A 19,492-nucleotide genomic window follows, 5' to 3' on the forward strand; every position below is an offset into this window, starting at 1 on the left:
CATTAACAAGACAGACAATATGCTAACTAAGAATAGTACAATATATATATGTATATATATATATATATATATATATATAAGTCAGTCATTAATAAATAGCTGTAAAGAAATGATAATGATTGTTTTATTTCTTAGATATTATCTATGGTAATGAGGAATGGAGCGATTGTCTACTTGGAGTTTAAGTAGTTCAGTATGAGCAATGACAACCTGCATCAATACAAAATCATTCCGATCACTGTATGCTTTATTAGTTCCCTTGGCAACGTGATACCCGCAGTGAGCTACTGTAACTGCAAGGCTTCATCCGGTGATGCATTGAAAGCTACGGCTCATTTAGCATGTATTACCTTAACAAGTGTGACTCACATGATGCTACTTTCAAAGGAGATGTTCAGAAAAAAAGAGGCAATTTTAAGATGCTTTCCATCTAAAACTGTTATTATTGTCCAGACCAGATTAGTTGCACCAGCTAGCATGGTGATGTGGTCAGAGTAAAAGAGAGACACCTTCGTGACACAGAGAACTAAGGTTTTCTGTTGAACATACCTCGTTTATTAGTAGCCTTCAGCCTTGCTCTACTTTGAAAGTGTTAGGATGCCTGGGTCGTTGACCCAGGGGTTTTGAGTTCATTATATTATTTATAATTTCTAGTCTTTGGTTTCTTTGTTAGAGTTCTGTCTTTTGGTTTATGTCTCTGTGTTATCCTTAGTTGCTGTCTCCCCTGTCAGCTATATCCCCGTGTCCTGTCAGTGTCTGTGTCTGCCCTGGTCCCACGTCGCTGTTCCCTCTGTAGTGCCTGTCTGTGTGTCTTTGTTCAGTCTGTGTTATGTGTTTCCTGTTTTACTTTGAAGGTTTCTGTCTTATCTCAGTGTGTTCAGTTTACGCTTCCTTTTGTCTCGTCAGTTCTGATTTGCCCCAGCTGTGTTTCCCTCCTGTTATTCATTCCCTGATTGCTGCCTCTGTGTATTTAAGCCCTGTGTTTCTCTGTGTCCGTGTCGCGATCTACCGTTTATTTTGCTGTGTGTTTTGCCCATCCACCGGTGTTAGTTTATTTTGAGTTTTTTCTAGTTATGTGATGTTTGCGTTCAGCATTAAAGCTGTTTTGGTTTAAGTTCTGTCTCCGGAGTCTGCACCTTGGGTCCTATCCCTGTCCGCACACAGCCGTCACCTAACAGAAAGTGTGCTGCCGGGCCGCCGCTCGTCCTACAGTTAAAAATGAGTTTACGGCTACATATTAGCACAACAAAACAACGTGTAGTAACAACATGAGGATACAACGTTTGAAACGTCAGCAGATACCATTTAGAACATAGTAACAAAGATAGGTCTGAATAAATAACTGCCGAAATGCGGGATAACAATATAAAATACATATAAAATATAATACACTAACCTTAAGGACATCACCAACAGCAAGGACTCCGTACTATGGCTGACGCAGGTTCTAGTGAATGTGCCCTGGGATGATATATATATATCATCAAGTGTTTCGTGTCCACAAATTAGCGTTTCGTGCACACGTCATACCTATTTCGTGGCCTCGAAATGGTATTTCGTGGCCACAATTTATTTATTTTTTGTACCATGTCATCAGAGGCGCTCCGTATAAATCACATTTATATTAGGTTATGTTTGATCTCGTATTACTGAAAACCATAGCTGGATGGCCATCGGGCATACCGGGCATTTGCTCGGTGGGCCGATGGTGATTTTTCGTTTTTATGGGCCGATGGGTTTTTTTTTTCGTTTTTTTTCCGTAACAGTATAAACACTGAAAGGTGGTGGATTGGCCAGATGCTGGGAGATGTGTAAAATGAACTCAATTGTTTGGTGGTGACTATTGCGGAGCTTCTACAGATTCAGTAACATTAGCAAGTGGTGGAGGCCAGCAGATGCAACACGCTGGTGGGTGGATGACGGAAAGGCAGGTGGAGCAGAGACCTGAGGCGGTGAACTGAACTTCAGGTAAGAAGTTATGACCTGCAGTCTATCTGGATCAGATATAAACCAAGTTTAGGTGGAGTTTATTTTCGTTATGCTGACTGTTTACAGTCTGTTACAATAACTCGTACTGTGTACTAGCTAGCATGACGGGGTTTATAGACTGCTTTTAGATCTGACCGCTGCCTTTGATTCTGTTGACCACAGCATCTTAATCTCACGGTTGGAGCATTGTGGCATAAAGGGCACCCCATTAGAGTGGTTCAGGTCATACCTGTCTGACAGGACCTTCTCTGTGAGCTTTGGCTATTTTATCTCTTCCTCAGCTCCCCTTACTTGTGGTGTTCCCCAGGGATCTATACTGGGGCCAATTTTATTCTCCATTTATATGCTACCTCTAGGTCTAATTTTTAGAAAATATAACGTTTGTTTTCATTCATATGCCGATGACGCTCAGATCTATCTTCAACTGAAGGTTAAACAGTCCTGCCTCACTAGAACCCTTACTTCAGTGTCTCGGTGAAGTTAAATCTTGGATAGCCTCTAACTTCCTTAACTTCAATGAGAACAAAACCGAAGTGATAATTTTTGGACCAATCCCAGCACCTCTCATTTTAACCTGCACAGTCTTGAGCCTTTTGTCAAATCACATGCCAAAAATTTGGGGGTTATATTTGCCAGCAATTTCACATTTGAAAAACAAATTAGCTCAGTCGTACAGCGGTCCTTCTTCAAACTGAGGCTTTTATCTAAGGTGAGACCATTTTTATCTTTTAAAAACTTCGAACGGGCAATTCATGCTTTTATTATATCCCAGCTGGACTATTGTAACTCCTTATATGCTGGAGTTAGCCCGACCTGCCTGGTAAGGCTGCAGTTAGTCCAGAATGCTGCAGCTCGTCTTCTGACACGTACTAAAGGATGTGAACACATTTCCCCGGTGCTCGCCTCTCTTCATTGGCTCCCTGTCCGCTTCAGAATTCATTTTAAAATTTTATTGTTGACTTACAAAGCCCTGAATGGACAGGCTCCCGGGTATTTGTCTGACCTCTTGCAGACTTATACCCCCCTTAGATCTCTTAGATCAAGTGATCTTTTGCTTTTAGCCGTACCAAGGTCGAGGCTGGTTCACAGAGGTAATCGAGCATTTGCAGTCGTAGCACCTAAGCTGTGGAATAATTTACCCCTATACATCAAACAGGCTCCTACTGTCAATCTTTTTAAATCTTATCTTAAAACACATTTTTATTTACTGGCTTTTAATACAGCATGAGAGTTATTTGTTATTTTATTGGGTATGTTGCATTCTTGTACAGCACTTTGGTCAACGCTCCTGTTGTAATTAAATGTGCTATATAAATAATTAAACCATTTTGTTCTTAGGCGCACCCAAATTTTTCAATCGCATCGATTAACACCGCAGTTTTACATGTTCACTTTTTTTTATTGCTGTCCATACAGACAATATTGATTTGTAAATGATTAACTAACAGTCTTGTGAACACAAAGTTCTTTATTTGCAGCACTGTTCTACAAGAAAGATAAGTTACTGAGAAAGTGCTTAAAGTGCTTTGGCACTCTTTGGCAATATTGCTATATAAATGTTAAACTTAATCATCGCATCGGCCTCCTCTGACAACCTGTTTGCTGCTGAAAGGCAGTGGGGAGAGGGGCCACTTGGGCAGTGCATTTATCGCAGTATATAATGTGTTTTCTGGGTTACAGCTGTGTATGATGTGTTTATCGGGGACAAACTAAGATTTACAAACGTGTGAAATCATTTGTGCCTCAATCCAGACACAAATAACAAAATAACATGAAGTATTTTACAAATGTGTGAATCCAAACTTGATTAAATATCATTTAAAGACACAAAAATCTTCCTGTGTCTGAAAATATTTGTTAGTTTCAGTCCCTGACAGAAAATCAAATATACCTGACACACACCTGTGTACGTGTAGTTTTGCTTTCAGTGAGTCACATTTAGTGTGAGCAGCCAAACATGATGGCAGACTGCCACAGATCACTTCTGAGGAAAGAGGAGGACGTTCAGCCTCCTCGTAGTGTGACTGCTCCAGGTTCACAGCGACACACAGAAAGCTCTACACTCACATGACCGTCATTTACAACCAGCTTGGAGCAACTTTATGAGTCAAACACAATAAAACTGAAACATGAAGCTTTGGTGCTTCAGTGAGTTTATGTTAGCATGGATGCTACACACTGCACACACACACCAACATGAAGCTTCACTCTGTGCTGTACATGTTGTACATGCTGTACATGAGCCAGAACCTTTTTAATCACAGGTCACACACTCCTGTGATTTCAGACTCTTTGTGGAGACACTGAACACACCTTTGACCTCCACCAACACAAACAGCTGCACTAAGAAACAAACAGCGCCTGATATATATGGATGTGATTAATCTGAGAGACCATTATTGTTTCAAAGACCAACAAAACTCACTGCAACTGTGTGTTTGCACAAAGGCTGAAATGTACATGTGTGTTATTATTTCAGATTCATGCACTGAGCTCTAAATCTGTCATTAAAGTTCACGTGTAAACCAGGCTGTTTGTATCACTGCACACTTTACTCAGAAACACATGCAGACACATTCTTCTGCAAATGAAAGAAGGAAACAGAAGTGGTGCTTTATGTTTATCTCAGCTCTACAATCAGGAACGACAAAGAAATAAAGGACAAAGGATCCCAGCAGGAAGAAGAAATGATTAACTACACATGAAATCAAACACTGTGAACTCTGGACTCTGACTTCAGATCAGAAACAGATGAAGGTTTTATGACGGTCAGAGAAATCAAACTAAAGTAAAACATTAAACATCAAAACAGCACCGAATGAACAAGACAAGAAATAACTAAACACAATCCAGACGCACACTGAGGAGGCAGCACCACAATAAACTCACAACACAAACTCAAACAAGTCACAGGAAATAAAGCTGAGACAGGAACACAATGAAAACGTCCAAACAGTGAAGCAGCGATGAAACAGAAACACCTTTCAGTAATAGTCAACCTCAGAAACACAACAATCCCAGCGACCAGCACAGACACACAACTGTCTATTTCTAGATTAAAATCAAAGCTGAGTTTGTAAAAGTTTCTTCATACTCATCTTTCCTGGTTGCTTCTTTTGCAGGATGTTGGGTTCTTTGCTGTGTTAGTGTGTAAATGTGCGCTCTCTTTAATAAAGTCTCCCAGTTTATGGATACATTTTATTCTAGTCTCATTGTGTTTGAATTGACACGTGACCGCCGGCCAACACTGACAGTGTGGCTCAGCTGGGACCTGCTGTGAGCTCCTCCATCACCTCCATGCTTTCTACTGACTGAATGTGTGGCAGCTGCAGGAAACAGGCCTGTGGAAACATAAGACGCAGATGTGAAGCTATCCTAAGTGACAAAGTGATATTGTTAAAATATGTGATCAACACATAGAATAAAGACATTTGTCACCACAATTCCAAACTTTGTGATCACCCCAATTCACATTAATTACAGAAATTTCTTCTCCAATTCCTGCACATAACATCAACACTCAAAGGGATGTCACAATGTGTATCCTTCTACAGTGTCAGGAAAAAAGAATTCACACTTTAATTTTCATCCTCACTCTGCTATCCTCTCCTCTTCCTCTGAGCCTTTTTGTTAAAAAAATAACAGTAATAATACAAAAGAAAAACACACAAAAATACGAGATTGCACACAAAAATATTAAACAGCATTAGTTATTCATCTGCTAAAAAGCTCAGTTACTTCAAATTGTTCATTCATGAGAACCTGTTGTTAAGATAAGGAAGCCCTTCAGTGTGAGACAGTTTCTCCACTTTATCATCAAACCATGTTTCCCAATTCAGTAACTGTTTGTGTAAAAGAACCTTCATCCCCAGTGTTATTAGGGAATAAGGCAAACATGCCTCACCAAACATCACACACACTCCTTTGTGCCGTTCTGTTTGCCCCATCCAGATGTTTACCATCAAGGACAGTGAATACGACTGAACCTGTGGATAAATTAATAAAAAAAACATGAGCTAACTTTGATGTTAGTGCTTCTTAAAGTCTGGGGTAAAACCCAGAAGTAGCCATGTGTTTCTGCACCGCCACCATACGTCAAACACTTCTGAGCTAAATTTACAACAGAGTGATTGTTTTCTATCACATTTACCTCTGAAAGAACGACTTCATTCTCTGGGTGCTCTCAAAATGTTAAAAGCCTAATAAAATCCCTCAGTGAAGTAAAATGACCCCCAAATCCTACTTTTAGGGTGTCAAACAATGTATCAACGTTCTGTACATATGTCAAAGCAACTTACAACTGTTGTCGCTATGTTGACTAGGATAATCAGGATCTAATGCACTTACACATCAAGAACTGACATGCTAGAAAAGCAGTCTAGCTGCCATACAAAATGTACACAAGCCGACTGTACTTCCTCAGGAGGCTGAGGTCTTTTTACATCTGCAGGAAGCTCCTGAGGATGTTTTACCAGTCAGTGGTTGCTGAAGTACTTTTCTATGCTGTGGCGTGCTGGGGGAGCAGCACAGCAAAGAAGGACTCATCCAGGCTGGAGAAACTGATCAGGAGGGCTAGCTCTGTGGTCGGCATGAAGCTGGACACTCTGGTGACAGTGGCAGAGAAAAGGACACTAAAAAAACTGCTGGACATTATGAACAATGCCAGGCATCCTCTGCAGACGGCCATTAACAACCAGAAGAGTCTGTTCAGTGACAGGTTGCTTCTCCCCAAGACAAGAACTAACAGACTTAAAAACTCCTTTTTCCCACACGCCATCAAACTGTTTAACTCCTCTCTGGAGGGGAGAGGGAGGGGAAACAGGAGGACAAAGGAGGGGGGAACAACTAAGCTGTAGTGCCTCTTCACCTCACTGTGCAATACCTTTGTGCAATACCTTTTGTTAAAAGTCAACGGTGCAATAGACTTCAATACTTGAAATGTGCAATTCCCTTGTATTCTTATTCCTATTTATTCTATTTATCCCTTTCGTATATTTTATTTATATATGTCTCTGTATTCATATATGTGTATATATATAATATTCTGCTCACGCTCTGTAACTTCTGTCGGTGCTGTGCTATTGGAAACCGAATTTCCCAGAGGAACCCTCCCGAGGGATTAATAAAGTTTTATCTTATCTCTTATCTTAAGTTATTGTTAGTCAGGTAGCTGTGAAACTTGCATACTGTAATTACTTCAGTCACTTTTAATCAGGATCAGGACTTTAAAAGAATTTGTGATGTTCAGAGAGTCATGTATCATTTGCAAAATGCTGAGAAACGTCACACCAACGACCACCTTAAGTTAAAAACACACTAAACCTCTTGGGCAAAACCGGCCTGACTGTTTAGTCAAGTGTTGTCTGTGTTCCATCGCTGATCCCTTGTAGGTGGCACAGAGTCTGCTCTGCGGTCACTGAGTTGGAGTTTGGCACGCTCTTGTTGGAGGAGGCCTCTCTTCCACCCCTGACTCTGTCGTTCCAACGCAGCTGTATGATGAAAGGGCAGAGCACGTCGTACACCCTGGTTGACTTCCTCAGTGTCAAACGCAGCAATCTTTCTAACCCTCTGAGTTATTGCTGTGGTTCTGAAATCTTCTTGTGATGACTAGCAGGACCACAAACGGCATCAACCTTGACCTTAACCCCTGTCTGGGTTGTCAGCCGTGCCTGGAATGGTTCCCGCTTCCCGCTAGTTCTCTGAAAAAAACTTCTCATCCACTCTAAGTCTGGAGTTCTGCTCCTGGGAGACCTCCTTTAATAGAAGGAAAAACTTCTAACCATTTGGAAAGCACATCAACCATCATCAAACCACATTTTACTTCCAGTTCAGTGAACTTTACTTATAGGTTCTCAAAAGCCTTACCTGAGCATGGATGTACCACCTGTAGAGTTCTAAAACCTGTACATGAATTGTTAATCACACAAAAACCATATCCAAGGTTTTGGGATTCCAGAGAATCACAGTGAGAGCCATTAAACACAAATGAAGAAAACTTGGAACGGTGGTGAAGTTCCCAGGAGTGACCAGCCTACCAAAATTACTCCAAGAGTGCAGCAACGACTCATCCAGGAGGTCACAAAAGAACCCAGAACCGTGGCTAGGGATGCACCGATACCACATTTTCTAAAGTACTCGTACTCGTTAAGAGTCCCCCGATACCGGGGACCGATACCACGGTCTGAGAAATGTTTTTGTTTGAGTGGCGTGTAAGGGGTTAATCACAGGCGCCGAGTGCCCGCCCCCAGGCCCCGGCTGCAGCTCAGAGCGGGGGAGAAGGGGAGGCGAGACATGTCAGCCGTGTGGAACTATTTCAAAGTGAATGAAGACGACAAAACAAAGGCGGACTGCAAATTGTGCTCAGCGAAATTGTCCAGAGGAGGCTCAAAAGGTAGCGCATTTAACACAAGCAATTTAATCAAGCACCTAAAATCCCAACACGACAATGAATACAAGGAGTTTAGCCAGGCTTCTAAACCAACACAACCCACGCTGCAGCAAACTCTTGCAAGACGAGAGAAAATGTCCAGAGACAATCCACGTGCTGTGAAAATAACACAGGCAATTATTGAGTACATTGCATTGAGTGACCAGCCACTCTCGGAGGTAGAAAATGTTGGATTCCTGCGTCTCCTCCATGTTCTGGAGCCCAGATATGATGTCCCAAGCTGCGACTACATGACTGACACGGAGCTGCCTAAACTACACGAGTCCGTGAAAAAACATATCCACAGCCTACTGCAAGCCTCCTCTGCGTTTAGTTTCACCACGGATATTTGGACAAGCAGTGTTAGCCCCGTGTCGCTGATTAGCCTAACCTCCCAGTGGATAGACGAGTTTCACGCCGCAACGAGCCATTACATGCCAAACAATTCCGCGGTTCGCACACCAGCCAGGCTATAGCGCATGTGTTTGAGGAAATGCTCCAGACATGGGGTATACCTAAAACATCAGTGCATGTTGTGCTTTGTGACAATGCCAAAAACATGATTAAAGCCATGAATGACGCAGGGCTCCCATATGTCGCGCACACGCTCCAACTGGCTGTTCACAAGGGCTTATTAGCACAGAGGAGCATAGCTGATGCTATAGCAGGGGGGCGGAAAATAGTTGGGTATTTTAAACATTCCGCCTTAGCCTACTCCCGCCTCGAGGACATTCAGGGACAGCTCAACCAGCCAATAAAGAGACTGCAGCAGGACGTACAGACGCGCTGGAACAGTACGTATTACATGCTCCAGTCCCTCATTGAGAAAAAGCGAGTGCTGGGGTGTCCGAGCACGAACTCCCTGACTATCTCGCCGCTCACCAATGGGCTCTTATGGAGACGACTGTTGCCATCCTCGCCCCCTTTGAGGAACTAACTAAAAAAGTGAGCAGTTACGACGCACTAGCCTCTGATGTCATCCCACCTGTGACTGTGCTAGTGTGACTTCTAAACAGAGAAACAGACGAACAAATTTAAAATTAAATTTTGTTTTTGTTTTTTTTCTTTTGGCCCACTCATGATTATAGAATTGGAGGCTTTTCAGGGATAAACCACCTTTTTAAGGTCACCCCACACCATTTCAGTTGTATTCAGGTCAGGACTTTGACTCGGCCACTCCAAAGTCTTCTTTTTGTTTTTGTTAAGGTGGACTTGCTACTGTGTTTTGGATCATTGTCCTACTGCAGAGCCCAAGTGGTCTTCAGCTTGATGTCATGAACTGATGGCCGGACGTTCTCCTTCAGGATGTTTTGGTAGACGGCAGAATTCATGGCTCTGTTTACCACAGCAAGTCTTTCAGGTCCTGAGGCACCAAAACAGCCCCAGACCATCACTCTGCCACCACCAAGTTTTACTGTTCATTTTCTGAGATGCTGTTACTTTTACACCAGATGTAATGGGACACACACCTTCCACAAAGTTCAGCTTTAGTCTCGTCAGTCAAGATATTTTGGCAAATGTGAGACGAGCCTTTTTGTTCTTTTTGATCAGCAGTGGTTTTCTCCTTGAACTCTTCCATGATTGCCCAGTCTCTTTCTTAATGTTGAATCATGAACTCTGACCTTAACTGAAACATGTGAAACCTGCTGTTCTTTAATGTTGTTCCTGGTTCTTTTGTGACCTCCTGGATGAGTCATCGCTGCACTTGTGGAATAATTTTGGTCAGCTGGTCACTCCTTGGAAGCTTCACCACTGTTCCAAGTTTTCTCCATTTATGTATAATGGTTCCCACTGTGGTTTACTGGTGCCAAAGCCTTAGATATGACTTTGTAACCCTTTCCAAACTGACAGATGTCAGTGACTGTTTCTCAAGTTTCTTTAGATCATGGCTGTCATGTAAAGCAAAACTGAAAACACTGAACACAGGACTAGGAACTGTCAAAATAAAACAGGAAATACGAGACATTCACAAGGGTGCGGATTTGACACTGTGACATGGAGACATGACAGACTGAGGGGAGACAGAGAGGGAACATGGAGCACAGAGACAAGAGTAACTAAAACGAGAAACATGAGCACAGGAAGGGCACAGAGACAGAAACCTACAGACTAGGAAATATAAATATAACACAAGCAGAAAACAAAGGGAACCAAAACCATGAAAAACAACAAATCAAAGAATATAAGTTAAACCAGAATTACACAGACTGGCCCACAGACCCAGGACTGTGACAGCAGCATGATGTGTTGCTTTCTGAGATCTGTTAGTCTGCTTCAGTTTGTCAGTCGGCTTCTGTTGAAGTGAATTGTTGATTCAGCAGGTCAACTCAGCTTTCTAAAGAATGTGTTAATCACAGTTAATTCATGATTTAACAAGATGGACAGTTACTTTTTTACACAGCACCAGGCTTGGATGACTTTTCTCTCTTAATCAATGAAATCATCTTTTATAAAAATTTGTTTTGTGATGTGAAACATGTAAGAGTGGCAAATGTGCAAAACTCAGGAAATCAGGCAAAGACTTTGCCACCACTGTATCATCCATTGACAAACTCAGCACCTTCTTTAACTTCTGCATCTCTAACCTCCAGTACAACAAACAGACAACACAGCATGGTCATCATCTTCCTGCTGGTCATGAAGCTACAGTGTCAGACTTTGTGGGTTAATGTCTGTGTTGATGGAAACAAAGAAGACACAAAGATGTGAGCTGTGCAGCGAGGTAGGAAACATGGGAGATGCTGTGATCATTCTGTAACTGCTCCTCTTTATTAAATCATGAATTAACTGTAATTAAACACATTTTTTAGAAAGCTGAGTTCAGTCTCAGCAGTGGAGGTGAGGCCTCTCCAGAGGTGTAGCACACCGTCAGCAGTGGAGGTGGAGACCCTTAGGAGGCTCAGGAGGAGGTCAGTGAGAGCAAAACAGTATTCCAGGAACACTGCAGTATAAGGGACCAGCAGAGGGCGGCTGAGCTGGAGGTTGAGTCGGTGGAGGCAGCACCATCCACTGGACTCTGCTGAACTGTAAAGTGGTGCCTCCATCAGGCTGGGCAGCATCATCTCCATCACACATGATAAGAGCAAAAAGGCTAGAAGGCTGGTTGGATGCAGTGAGGAAGAACCTGGGGAGGTGTGGTGGCAATCAGGAGATAGTGGGTCAGATGAAGCTGGAGAGTGTGAACTTCCCAAGTCCCTGAGCCACAGCAGCAAAACATGTGAGTGAAGTTGGCCCCCCACCTTCTTCAAATCCAACAAAAGTGGTATCAAACGTTTGTGCTACGTTTGTGCTGGTTTGTGCTGCAAAAATTTTTGTTTGTGCTGCTATCATTTTAAAGATATTAATAAAAATTTCTAGAGGTCATCAGAGGTCAACCAGCCCCCCCACATTACCCAAATCAAACAAAATGGGTGTCAATCAACTGTGCTACGTTTGTGCTGGTTTGTGCTGCTAAAACTGTCGTTTGTGCTGCTTCTGTTTTAAAGATATTAATGAAAATGTAAAGGTCAAAAGGTCAACCAGCCCCCCCACATTACCCAAATCCAACAAAAGTGGTATCAAACGTTTGTGCTACGTTTGTGCTGGTTTGTGCTGCAAAAATTTTCATTTGTGCTGCTATCATTTTAAAGATATTAACAAAAGTTTCTAGAGGTCAACCAGCCCCAGTGGAGTCACCTGTAATGGAGAGGACCTTCCAGATGAGGCAGGTGCAGTAGATCTCCTGGGGAGGGAGGCAAGAGAGGTCCCCACAATGCTCTCGGCTGTTCTCACTACCCGTTGTCATTTTTTCCTGCAGAACCCAATGCAGGAGTCATACCACACAGTGATGCAGCTGGTGAGGATACTCTCAACTGTGCCTCTGTAAAAGGTGCTCATAATGGGGGTTGAATCTCTTGTGCTTCTCAGTTTGCAGAGGAAGTAGAGTCGCTGTTGGTCTTCTCCACATTCAGGGACAGGTTGTTGCTGCTGTACCACTCTGGCAGATGGTTAACTTCACCCCTGTAGTAGATCTCGTCGTGGGTCAGCAGAGTGAAGAGAAGGGAGCTCAACACACATCCTTGGGTAGCCCCCGTATTCCGTGTTCTTGGGCTGGAGGTGTTGCTGTCGACCCGTACTGTCTGCTGTCTTCCTGTCAAGAAATCTAGCAGCCCGTTATACAGCAAGGTGCTGATCCCCAGCAGATCCAGTTTGTGAATGAGTTGCTGGGGAATGATGGTGTTGAATGCTGAACTGAAGTCTATGAACAGCATTCTGACATATGAGTCTCTGGTGTTCAGATGTGTGAGGGCTGAGTGAGGGGCAGTTGAAATTCCATCATCAGTTGAGCGTTTTGACCGGTATGCGAACTGAAATGGATCCAGGTTGGGGGAAAGCAATAATTTGATTTGATGCATGACTAACTGTTCAAAGCACTTAACTTAATAATGATGGAGGTGAGTTTGACAGGACGGTAGTCCTTAAAGCAGGAGATAGATGACTTCTTGGGTACAGTAATGATGGTGGAGGCTTTGAGGCATGTGGGAATGACGGCCTGACCCTAGTGATGTGTTAAAGATGTCTGTGAAGACATTTGTGAGTTCCACAGCATAGTCCGTCAGTGCTTGTCCAAGGATGTTATCAGGACCTGGAACTTTGCGTGTACTGATTTTGGCAAGGGATCTCCACACACTGTCTGGGGATTTTGTCACCACGGTCTGTAGAGTGGGCTTGTAGTCTGTAATGGTTTGTATTCCTTGCCACTGCCTCCAAGTATCTCTGCTGTCGCTGAAGCTTTGCTGTAGCTGATGTCACGTGACAGGTTTGCCCTTGCTGTTCTTAGACTCACCTAATTCCCGGCTCTGAAGGCTGCATTTTTCAACCTTAGGAGCATTTAAACCTGACCTGTGAGCCATGGTTTCTGATTGGCCCGGACAGTGATAGTCCTGGTCTCTGTGACATCATCGATGCATTTTGGGATGTAGGCAGTGACAGTTTCTGTATATTCCTGAAAGTCTGTGGTGTTGTCGTGTGTGGCGGCCTGTGGTGGAAAAGCAGTGCCTCTGAGGACCCTTCTGGCCACACCTGTACCTGCTTACGAACTGGTTTGGTGACTTTGAGCAGGGGCCTGTGGGAACCCATGGCACACCTAGATTTCTGCCTGTACTGACCCTTATGCAAAATAGGTGGAATTAAGACACAGTTCCAAAAGCAAACACAACTGATCAGTGCTGAGAGTGGTCCTGTTGCTGAGGTTGGGATGATCCTGTAATCTCTTATGAACGACCTCCAACGCTTCTATGACTGGGATGCAAGTGAAGACAGATGTAACATCTCTCTCTCACTGTACATGTACTGTTTATAAAATTAGGGAAACATAACCTGCAAAAACAAAATAATTTGCAGGACAAATGTTTGACATCAATTTTGTTCGATTTGAAGAAGGTAGGGGGGCCAACTTCACTCACGTGTGTTTGTAAGGTTGGGGAAACCTGCAGTCAGCTGAGACTGAAGAAGTCACTTGGATGAGTGACGAAACGTTTCTCCAACTGAAAATGTCCAGATGAACAGAATCAACCTTTTGGGGTTTACTTACCTGGATGATTAAGCACGCATCAAGACGTTATTTTATTAAAAATTTTAAAATGTTAGCAGCACAAACAAACATTTCCATTAATATGGGGGGGCTGGTTGACCTTTGATGACCTCTAGAAATTTCTATTAATATCTTTAAAATGATAGCAGCACAAATGAAAATTTTTGCAGCACAAACGTAGCACAAACGTTTGACATCAATTTTGTTGGATTTGGGTAATGTGGGGGGGCTGATTGACCTTTTGACCTTTACCTTTTCATTAATATCTTTAAAACAGAAGCAGCACAAACGACAGTTTTAGCAGCACAAACCAGCACAAACGTAGCACAGTTGATTGACACCCATTTTGTTGGATTTAATTAATGTGGGGGGGCTGGTTGACCTCTGATGACCTCTAGAAATTTTTATTAATATCTTTAAAATGATAGTAGCACAAACGAAAATTTTTGCAGCACAAACCAGCACAAACGTAGCACAAACGTTTGATACCACTTTTGTTGGATTTGAAGAAGGTGGGGGGGCCAACTTCACTCACATCAGCAAAACATCTACAAGCCATCATTGTTCCAGAGTCTCCTCACCTCAGTCTCAAGTGTATATTTATTCTTATTATTCTTATTCTTCCCATTTTTATTGTTGTTCTTTTGCACTGAATGGAACTGGAGCCTCATCGTCTCGTGTCTCTATATACTGAACTGTTGTTATGGCCCTGGGCCAGCTGTGTACTTTTGTTGTGCTGTGTCAAGTCAAGTCAACTTTATTTGTCAATTCTGCCACATGTACAGGACATACAGAGAATAGAAATTGCGTTACTCTCAAACCCTAGTGATTAGAAAAATGCAAATAAAATAATTAAAAAGTAAAAATTTAAATAAATACAATACAATTTTACGTATAACAAAAAAAGCTATGCAATATACAATATACAATATACAATATTCAAGTAAGGAGGCATAGTGGTGCAAAATAGGCAAATAGTGCAAATGGAGATTAAGTAGTATACGGTAAGAGATAGTGTAACAACAGAGTCTTATGAGGTAATGGCAGTCCAATGCTCCACAAAGTGACTGGAGCAGGCCAGTGAGTGCGTCAGAGAGTGAGTGTGTGTGTGTGTGTGACAGAGTTCAGTGAGACCGTGGTGGAGAAGAGGGGAGAGGGGGGCAGAATCGGGAGGGAGTTAAGCTTCCTGACAGCCTGATGGATGAAGCTGTCAGGAAGCTGTCTTTAAGACTCCACAGGTCCTTCCCGATTGGAGAGCTGGCGGCGGCTCATTGGTTCCTGATCATGTGGCTCTTTTCAAAATCCCTCACCAGCAGTTGTGCCGGGGCAGCCACTGACAGCAGCAGTAGACCTGACCCTGGCTTTCAAAACCTGTAACCTTCGTGTTTGAGATTCTCGTGACTCACCGAGCTTTGTATATAGTGTGTACATTAGTTTTCATTGTAAATAGCACTGGAACAGAAGGGGTGAGCTGTAGTGATGTGATGTTCTGTATCGAGGCTTCGAAGCTTGTGTCGAGTAATGGAGGGGGCGTTTCCACGATGCGCGTATCGAGGCTTGCTTCATTTATGGGAGGAGCTGAAAATGATGACGTCCGAAGCCTCGCTGCCCGGCTGTACCACGTGACTGGTTCGTGAAGTGGTTCGAACTTTGCCGCGAGCTATGACAGCGATATAAACCCCTCAGACTTCATTCAAAATGTGGGTGTTTGATGGAGAGTTGCGGTTAGTGAGAGTTTGGAGACAGTTTGGAGGTTTATGAGAGTGAGGAGAGAAAGTCAGGAGAGAATGGAGCCAGCTAAGAAGAGGAGGATGTCCTCCCCTGTGTGGGAACATTTTGATCTTATTCCTCCCAACAAGGTATGTAAATTTCTACAGAAGATGTATTTTCATGATACTGATGGTGCAATAAAACCTATGTTAAGCTGTCTGTACTTTTGTACAAGGTGAAGTGTTTGCTCTGTGCCAGGGAGCTGGGATATAACAACAACACCTCATCCATGCTTAGTCACTACAGAGCTTTGCATGAGAATAAGGGGAACACCGATTGTGGAGCAAGACCAGGTGAGCCATCAAATGCAATGATAATATAGGATGCAGTAATGTTACTAAATGATATAACAATATTATACAGCTGTAATAAGTTACGCGTGATATTTATACTTGTGCTTTGTCTTTATTGTCTTTCCTCAGGAGAACAATCTCAAATAGATGAAGACCTGGTTAGCATGGTGATTGAGGACTCCCAGCCATTTAGCATTGTGGAGGACAAAGGATTCAAAAGATTTGTTAAATCATTAAATCCCAGCTATGTTCTCCCCACTAAAAAGGCCATAAAAGCAGTGAAAATTTAGTTTTTACAGAATAAAATGTGAACAGGCAGGACTGATGCTCAAAGCCTCAGTGTGTAGCTGTCCATACCTCAACGTTACAAAAGCACAACTACTGTCCACACCCCAACCACACCTCACCTCACAGTAAATGATCATTTCCATTTTAAGCATTTCCAAATGATCATTTTCCATACTGCCAGTATAAATATACACAGTATACTGCCATCACTACAATATACATGTTTTACACACTCCTTTTGTTGTTGACATTTACAGGCTGTGTGCAAAAGGCCACACTCTTCAAATTCATGCCAACTACTATTTTTACGTCCAGTAGGTGTCCTGCTAGAGCAAATGAAGCTACATGAAGCTTCATCTGCCCATCACTAGTGAGCTGCCTTATTATTTTTTCCTTGTACTGTTTTCTCCTGTTTATTTCAGTGAGGGAGTGTAGCGTTTGTCTTTGGTTTTTGTTTCACATAGGGTTTTAGACAACACCTCCTCTCCTGACTTAGCTTGTTTTGTTTGTTATTTTGGCCTTTGTTCACCCAGGAGTTTCATTTTTCAGTGCAGACAAATAACTCTGCAGACTCTGAGGCTGCAGTGACAGTTGATGTGTGGACACATGGAGGTTTGTAATGTCTATTATACTCCCTAAAGGAAGTGCCCCACCTATTTTAATGGTTCAGCCCAGATAATGTTAGCTGGGGGAGTTCAGCTCTTAGTTTTATCATCATCACATGTTCTTTATCCGTCTCCACAGCAGCACTAACTAACAGTTTGTAGCCTCAGTATCTGAATTATTTCTCACATGTTATCTCACCATGTAAACCACAGCAGCCACTGGGGACATTTACACACTTCTTCTTACAACCAGCAGATTTTACAAACACAGTTTATTAGAAAACATGTTTTACCTTTAACTGGTACATAAATATGAACATTTCACAGGTTAATGTTGGGAACACGAGACCGAACACCATCACAGACTTTTGATATGATACTAACAGAAACAGGCTCTTTGTAAAAAAGTTCATCTGGATTTGAACAGAGTTTCATACGTCGGGAATATCAGGCTGAAGTTTTCTGTATTTAAGCGTTAACATGTATGAAAGCAGTCTGATGGTTTTTAAAGAAAGTGTCTCGTGTAGAGCTGCAACGATTCATCGAGTGATTCCAATAATTCGATTATAAAATTCTTTGCTTCCATGTTTCACAGACCTCCAATAGAAACGTGTTCATGAGCAGCGTGTGAATAAAAGTCTGAGCACATTAAGCCCACACAGCCTCCAGTGTTAAACACAAACACTGATAACAGCAGCAGTGATGATGATGTCACAGTTTAACGTGGAGGCGGAGCCTGTTTACACACTAAAATAATGGATAGCTGCAGGCCTGGTCTCGTGTGTGAGAAGCTGTAAATCAAATATCTTCTACCTGCAAAACTCCTTCAGTTTTATTTCTACAGCAGCAAATGACAACAACAGTCACCTGCAGGAGTTTCTACTGTAAAGTAAAGACTCGACAACAACAGAGAAACTCCACCAATCAGACCACCCCCCTATGAGAACGGTGACGGTGGATCATCCTCGTGTTCTTACAGCGTGGTTACAGCGTGGCTATGAAATCTCCACCATGTTAAAGAGTTTTTGGACACTCGATGGGAAACTGCCCGCTCAGGCCCAGCAGTTTGCTTCAATGACCTGGAGAAGAAGCAGGAAATCCTCCAAGGTTTCCAACATGTTTCAGTCCTGCAAATGTGCAATACTACCTGCTGCATTATGAGCTTCAGTGATGAGCACAGCAGTGGACTCAGTGAGTGTTTCCATCACATCCAGGCCCAGAAGACTTGGAGGAAATGAAGATTTTGTTCTTCCACTTATTTCCTGTCATATTCTGCACTTCTTACTTCTTTCAGCTGCCCATGAAATAATGAAACTTTCTGCAAGAAAGACAATAAAGATCAGTTTGATGGTCAACATGAAGTTTGTTTTTGTTTGACAGCATCAGCTGTTGCATCAAGTAAGGAGTCAAAGGCAGCAAAGAGCTGTTTGTGTTTGTGGATCACTGCGGCTTTATTCACGTGTCCTCTCTACAGAAGCTCACTGGCTGCTGGGAGGACCCGGACATTTCCCTCTGGGTTGTTCGGCTCTGTTGGAACTTTGAGGAAGAATAAATGTGATAAAAGCTGGTCTCTAATAACTCTCTCTGTCATGTTCAGTATATGTGTGCGTGCTGTGATTGGTGTTTTCCCTGTGAGTGTTTGATGTGACACCTGTAGCTTTAGCTCACCTTGAAAACACAGGTTATGTTTGTGGTAGCGTGTGTGTGCGTGTCGTTCTGTGTGTGAACACGGCAGCTCGAATAGTTGTGAATGAACTCTGATCAAACTTTGTAGGGGTGTAGAGCGGGCTCATGTTAAACATCTGTTCACATCTGGCTCACATCCACCCAAGTCTTCAAGGTCGACTTCATGATTTATTGATGGAAACTGAGAAAAGCCTCAAACTTAGAAAGCAGGATTGGAACAAGTGTGCTGTGGATCATCAACATGTAGAAAGGAGCACATGAAGATATCAGCTCACATCTGACCTCTGACCTCACTTCAAGGTCAACAGATGGATCTGAAGGTCAAAGTGATAATAATGCTCTTTAGAGCCATTTTGGAGCTCTGAGCTCTTTTTCAAGGTCAAATGAGGTCAAACTTCCATCAAATGTCTCGTGTTTCAAACTCTGTTTATAATTCTACTGTCTGTGTTTCTAATGGAACATTTACTTTATTAAACAATGAGATAGTGACATGTTCTACATCCACATCAATCACAACCATAGGAAATGTCACATAGATGTGCTTGTGTTGTGTCCATGATGATGTTAACAAACAAACTGTGACAGAGCCTCAGACGTGATGAAGACGCTGAATCAGCAGAAAGAGCAGAGCAGGAAGCAGCAGCATCCACACAGGTGTGTCTCAGGTGAGTCCTGCTCCCACACTAAACACATCCACATCATATTAGCATGTGCTAACATGTGCTTCTGCTTTATTTCAGTCTGACATGTTTCCAGTCAACATGTCTGCTGTGTGTCTCTCAGCACTTGCACTAAATCTTCCCGTGTGTCTGTGATACTGCGTGATGCTGACAGACTGTAACGTCAGTGAGTCTGTGAGCAT

At 42.7% G+C, this 19,492-nt stretch overlaps 1 protein-coding gene across 2 annotated transcripts in view; it reads right to left on the reverse strand.

The window, feature by feature from the left end:
• Positions 1-19,492, reverse strand: part of LOC113016447 (uncharacterized) — a 180,127-nt gene that overhangs the window by 106,284 nt on the left and 54,351 nt on the right. The gene's annotated exons all lie outside the window — the stretch shown is intronic.

This window comes from Astatotilapia calliptera, chromosome 3 (assembly GCF_964374335.1).
Source record: "Astatotilapia calliptera chromosome 3, fAstCal68.1, whole genome shotgun sequence".
Lineage (NCBI taxonomy): Eukaryota > Metazoa > Chordata > Actinopteri > Cichliformes > Cichlidae > Astatotilapia > Astatotilapia calliptera.